Source organism: Parambassis ranga, unplaced genomic scaffold, assembly GCF_900634625.1.
Source record: "Parambassis ranga unplaced genomic scaffold, fParRan2.1 scaffold_21_arrow_ctg1, whole genome shotgun sequence".
In the NCBI taxonomy this organism is placed as follows: Eukaryota; Metazoa; Chordata; class Actinopteri; family Ambassidae; genus Parambassis; species Parambassis ranga.
Window position 1 is genome coordinate 8,462,465 of NW_021144767.1, and position 6,842 is coordinate 8,469,306.

The following is a 6,842-nucleotide window of genomic DNA, read 5'->3' on the forward strand; positions in this document are numbered from 1 at the left end:
GCGCGCATTGAAAACTGTGTCAAGCGACGCGCTGTCTGTTGGACAGGTCTCAGCAGCCTATAGCCATGCTGGTATGTTGACGGTGTGTTTTCAGGTGCTGTCTGTGCGCATGTAGCAGTGCTCCGTCAGAATATAGTCCCAGAATGGCTCAAACTAGGAGACTGCCGCGTGTTAATCAGCATTTCCATTTGTGCTCGCTGTGAATACGCAGCTCACATGAAGTACTTGGAGTTTCTTTCTTTCTTTTTAATCAGGATGCTGGTTGAATGGAACACGTGTTCTCAGTAGCTGCCCTCACTGTAAACAAGCTGCACACGCCTGACTCCTGACATGTGTCTCTGTGTGAGGAGCCAGTGAACAACTTCTTTTCATGTTAAAGCAGCTGTTTTATTTAATATTATAATCACAATAGATTTTGTTATTCTAGCCTACATAAATGTCATTGTCTGTCCCTTTTCCCCTCCCCTCCTGAGCTCTGTCACATACTCAACACCAACGATGGTAAATAATATGAGTAGATGTGAAGCAAACAGATATTTTGAACATGTAAAAATTCAGGGCTCACTGCAGATTTCCAGTCGGGTTACAGAGACGCTCCTTGACACGGACATGTGCGGGTTTGCACCACTGTTCACTCACATACAGCACAATCCCCCCTCTCTTCTTCTTACTTCTTCTCTCTTACTTAACTTTAGTATGAACACACCTTACGCAAGCAGGAACATGCTTGGAAGAGTGACTTTCACCCAGACCCACCTCCACCACATATAAACCATTTTTCCCACCAAACAGTTAGAACTGATGAAGCTGCTTGGAGGAGCAGAGAAACATCTTCAAGAAAAACTTGAAAAAGAAAAAAGAAAAAAAAGTCCAGATGCTCTCTATGAACATGACCTGGATGACATGTAAACATACAGTGTGCTCTTTGTAATCTGTATTCTGGCTTTAAAACAAGTCCCCTTGTGAGGGTTGAAGTCACAATCTTCAGATGATGAGACTGACTCGCTGCCTACTGCACTAACGAGGCTCAGAAAGAGGTGAAACATGGTCTTTTCTCTTTTTCTTTTTTACCAATGTGCCAATGTGAATTAAAAAATGATTAAAATTATATACACTATTATTTATTTAATAGTTGTGATTGAGATATATATTTAGTTTTCTTCAACATGTTTCTAATGCAGCTACAGCATCTCTTCTCTCATCTTCCTCACCTCTCTTCCTCTCTGCCTCAGTGTCTCCTCTCTTTCTAAAGCTGAGCTCCAGCTGACAGACTCTTCATTCTGTCTGTTACAGTTTTAGCTGTATGCAGACATCATCCTGGCAGACAATGGTCCACTATAGCAGGATAATAACAATACTTTTTAAATGGGCGTTCGTCATGTAACCATGTTCTATAACTCCTTAAACCAGCTGACTGCTGTCAGTCAGAGTGACTCAGCCTTCATGGATGAACCACACAGGTCAGATAACACTGTCCTCAGACCTGCTGTTCAGTCTGTTATGATGCTACGAGCACGTCACGCCCCCTCCCTGAACATGACCGGCTCGTTATCGTCACTCATTCAGGTCAACAGCAAATTAGCAAAACCCACATAGTAGCAACAAATCCTGCTCCTCCGCTGCATGTTCACCTGAACTGCGGATTCTGCTGTTCAGCAGCGAAACGTCTTTAAACCCTGTCTGTCTGTCTGTTTGTGTGAGGCTGCAGTGAGAGGGCTGTATGAGTTCTGCACACACGTTTCAAATTAAGATTAAGACTTTTCAATACTTTAAGGGCCTTCATTTTCCCACAGTTGATTCATCAACTTTTAATACTGATTAAGACCCCGCGGACACCCTGACCTCAAATGTCACTTTGTATAACAACTTGGTGCAGTGAAACTGAAAGTGTAATGTATTTTATTGTGTCAGCCTGAAACCATTCAACCATGTGTGGTCGAACGAGACTACACTAGTGTGCATGTGCATGGAGATCCAAATCCCAAACAATCCATGAACCAATAACACACACCGCAATTCATTTTTTTCACCACTAGATGTCCTACTCGAGCACTGTGTCAGAGAGTGATAAGAGAAGATAAGATAAGATAAAACAGTGGAGACTGCGACCTGAACGCAGCGCCTTGGACCGCTCGGCCATCCTGACATGAACAGCATGCTGTCCACAACAAGTTTGGAAAAGCTCAAGGATGAACACTTAATAAACAATCTGAAATCTTCACTGACACTGATGTGGACAGACTCAGAGTGTGTCTGTCTATGCTATCTCAACAAGTCTTGAGCCAGAGATGAGATTTTTCATCTGGTCACCACATGATGAATCATTCTGACTATTGTAGTACCTTGAGATCTGCCTTTCCCAGGTGTTTTGTCCTTAAGGTGAAGCAGTCTCTGCCTCAGGGTGAAACTGGGTTTGAAATGTGCTGGGACGTTTTATCCTTTGCCTCCTCATTGCACACCAGTTGCTCTCGGTCCAGCAATTTTAAAATGACAGTTTTTGGAAGTGTCAGATGGACTGTGCCAGGGTTTGGTCCTCAGACATGGAGGGGCATAAAGTGATCTTGGAGATGAAAAGAACCGTTGTTGGCAGGATTCGAACCTGTGCGGGGAAACCCCAATGGATTTCAAGTCCATCACCTTAACCACTCGGCCACAACAACTAGGAAAAGGTAACAATGAAGAGTCTGATGACCCAGGTTGGTTCTGTCCATGAGTGCATGGTCTTGTCCAGGTTGTCCTGTCCAGTTTGGTGTTGGTGCTCCTTTACTTGTTTCCATTTCATTCGAAGGTAAATCTGCGCCGCCCAGAGTCTCCGTTTGACAGACAGCTATCACAGACAGTTAAGTCAAAGTCAAAATTCCAGAATGAAAAGCAGAAATCTAGAACAAGTGGCAGCATTCCAGTATAGACATCAGTATTCCAGAATGATAGGCAGAATTCCCTGCTCTCACTAATTTTAATTAATTAATTGCTGCTCTCACTGACACTTCTATCAGCAGTATTACTACACAGCTGGCTGCATGGCAGTGAATGACATGCTGATTACAACACAAGTCCACTGTGATGGTTCACTTAGACAGGCACTGAAATGTTCTTCTTTGTGGAGCCTCTTCCAAACCATGATCTGACAACTACTAAACATCCAAGACATGAACAATAAAAATCAACCTTTCATTCATGTTAGGCTGAAAACACATCAGAAGAGTCTTCGTCACTTTGTGAGATCAGTGAGGAAGAGTATGTTCCTCAAACAGAAAGTGAGACTTCAGTAGATGTCAGACAGCACAAGAGAAGCAGAAAGACTGATGTGAAGCATCAAGGTATCATGCTGAAGGTTAGTTCATACTTTTAGACCTTCCTCACTTTGTGAGGCCTCAAACAGTCTTTATGCTGCTAAATATTGTATTAGACAAATGGAAAAGAATCACTGTTGTGCTAATATCACAGATGGATAGCATCTCCATCACAGTCTAATATAATGTTGTGGTCCAGGTGCTCCTAAAGCTGTCAGAAGATGCCATGTTTCAGTGTCTCCTTGAAGCCTGTGTAGATGAATGTATGGAGAGCAGCAGCAGCTTTGTTGTGACTCACAGCTCTCAGTCCTTGTAAATGATTGGAATGCATGTAGTGCTGTTTATTTCCACATTGTCCTGTTTAGCTGTCCAGGAGACTTACAGGCACACAGGTCAAATGAACAGTAACACTTTGGATTTGTGGGATCAACAACTCAAACTGCAGCAAACACACAAACAATGTCTCATTGTAGTAAGTTAGTCAATCAGCTACAAGCTGAATGTCTGTCCTGACCTGGACACATAAAACTTCTGTCTATGCACACAATTTACAGCCATAATCCCGGTGAGGACAGTTGTGTGTCTTTCCACTCTCGTTGTTGTACAGTAAGACGCATGAGCTCAGGACATTTTCAGCAGTTGCTCTGTTCTAGTTCACCATTTTGTCTGGCTCTCTGCTTATGATCTGCTTGGATTCCAAATACAAACATCCAAACATTTTCAATGCATATGCTGCACTAATCTCAAACATTCTGTTCAGAAATAAACAAATGCATCTTCATTTCACAGTCACACATGTAACCAACTTAACCTCATAACTTCATATAAGCGTACTTACTCTCTGGTTATGAGTCTAGCTTTAAGGTAACACAGACAACATGGAATTAGCGTCTGTTAGCAACATGCTATTAGGTGTTTCTCTCACTTTGTGAACACTCGTAAAACATAAACAAATCTAACAACACTGTCTGCAGTCACTTAAGATACTAATGGAACAGATCTGATCACTGACAGGTGAGCTGAATAACACTGATGACCTGGTTACCATGGTAACTGTCAGTGGCTGGATATATGAGGCAGCAAGACAACATTTGTGTGTCTAACATGGACTGAGGGTCATGGTCTGGGTACTTCCTGGTTGTTGTTGTTGGTCTCTTTCTCCTTCTTTGTGTGTGAGTGAAGGGGTGAATGTTTACTGCTGTATTAGCTGCAGTACATATTCATGAAAGGATCTGATTCTTCAGCATTGAGCTGTGTGAGTGCTGCTATCAGGAAATCAGAGTTAAACAGTGAGAGCAGAAATCCCCCAGAGGGCTGGACCTGACTGCTGTCCTGATAAAGACATGAGCAGAGACATGAGGAGGACTGTCTGGAGGACACACAGAGTGGACATGGGTCACAGAGTGCTGCTGCTGTTTGTGTCTCTGCAGCATGGGCAGCTGCTCCTGCTCCACTCATCACCGGCTGATTGTTCACACCTGTGATCAGTCATCAGCCAATCCTGCTGCAGCTTCCATCTAGTATATGTGTCCAATGGAAGCTGAGCAACATGTCAGCTACACACATAGAAACACTACACATAGTTTGTCATATAAATAACATGGATTGAATCATGTTGTACAGTCAATGGAAACAAAAAGCACTGAGAGTGGTGCTGGTAGTGCAGCAGTGGATGGAGGCTGAAGTGCTGCCACCTAGTGTCAATATTTGGTATTAACTCTGACTACATATTCCACCTTTAACTCTCTGCCATATATACTGTGCCATGTGTGAAGTGATAATAACATGTGAATGTGAATTTATTGTAAAGAACTTTACTTATTATCCCTGTTATAAGTGAGCAGTGTGTGTGTGTGTTTGATGGAGTGTGTAATGTCTGCTCAGTGTTACTGATGCTGCTGTGTGTGATCTGAAAACTGATCAAACTGTGATGTGTCTGATGCTGACAGAAGAATCAGAGGTCAGACAGTCGGATCCTCCTCTGTGACACCTTTAACATCATATCAGAAATCTCTGTCTGCTTCTGGTACATGCAGCTGATCACCAGCAGGGGGCTCACTGCTTTGCTGTCACTCAGGGGGCCTGTTCTGTCTGCCACTGGGATATGATGAGTTGAACTTCAGAGTTTGAATAGATTTCATTTGTCGTGTGTTTATGATCATTTTATGAATCAGTTCAAATAAAGGAGACTCATTGAAGTCACAGTTTAGTGTTTTAATACTTATACACACTTATTTTGAAGCTGCTATCAACTTGATGAGTCTTCCTGTTGAAGCACGAGGCAGGACGTGTGTCAGAACATCCATGAACTGAGTAGATTAAGAGGAAAAGCTGATGTGTCACAGCTGCTGGTTGTGTTCTTTCAGTGTCTCCATCTTGATGAAATGAGGCGTTTTACTTCCTCCAAGTAGAGTGGACCTGGCTCACAGAGTGCTGCTGCTGTCTCTGTCTCTCTGTGAGCAGCATGTTAAACAGCAGGCTCTGAATAGTGACGTCATGATGTCACAGTCACATCAGTCTAATCTCCCAATCTGAGAGAGAGCTGTCATCAACAGCAGGAAGTGCAGGAAGCTCATGGTGTGCAGGCCTCTGATGTGTGGAGGCTGTCGGCTTGTAGCAGCCAACAAGAAGGGAGTTTGTAAAAGTTCTCTGTAACTTTAAATGTGAGGATTCAGAAAGAACTTAGATCAGATATGTGCAGCACTTGTGCAACAGATACTCCAACAGTGACAGCTCTTCTGAAGAAAGCCTGAGGAGCTGAGACCTGGATGAGACACTGATACAGCTTTGCTCTGCTGACAGGAAGGATGAAGGCTGACCACACACACACACACTGACACACACACACACACATACACACACACACACACACAAGGGTTTTTATGGTTTAGATGGACAATTTCTCGAAACAGGCCTGAAGGTGGTTTAGATGGGCTACCCTTTCCCATGGTCCTAGAGCTATGGGAGTTGGCTTAGGTTACTCTAAAAAACTTGAAAAAAATTTGGGTCACTTCAGAGTTCAGATACACGCAACAGAACTCTATACACATGACCCTGCTCCAACTGTGGTTTGAGCAGACATTTCACTTTTTGATAAATCTGTGGTTTATGAGAACAAGAAAATGCATTATCTGGACTATGACGTCACTTTTAAATTAACATGGATCAACATAAATACACACCTGACAACACAGGATTAAATGGACAGGTTGTTTAACGAGTTTGGTTGCCTAGCAACCAAACTTATTGTTATTCTACGTGCTATTGCACAAATCCAAAACTAAAAATAATAAACATATAAACAAAAAGAGGTGCATAAAAATGAATGCACTTACATGTTCCTTCTTGCTAATATTTTAACAGGAACATTCTACAAAATAAATATGGGAGGTTTCAATATAAAGATAACTTAAATAACACAACCGTGTACTCTTCTTTGCACAGAATTTAAATTCAATTTGATTATAAGTGCATTTAAATTAATCAAATGTAAAAAAAGCATGTCACACATGCATACAAAACAAACTTTAACTCTAATAACTTTATATT

General features: G+C 42.2%; 1 non-coding gene across 1 annotated transcript; it reads right to left on the minus strand.

The window, feature by feature from the left end:
- Window positions 1-2,578: 2,578 nt before the first annotated feature.
- Window positions 2,579-2,660, minus strand: trnas-uga (transfer RNA serine (anticodon UGA)). The gene has a single exon. It is a non-coding gene; the product is annotated as a tRNA-Ser (tRNA).
- Window positions 2,661-6,842: the final 4,182 nt, after the last annotated feature.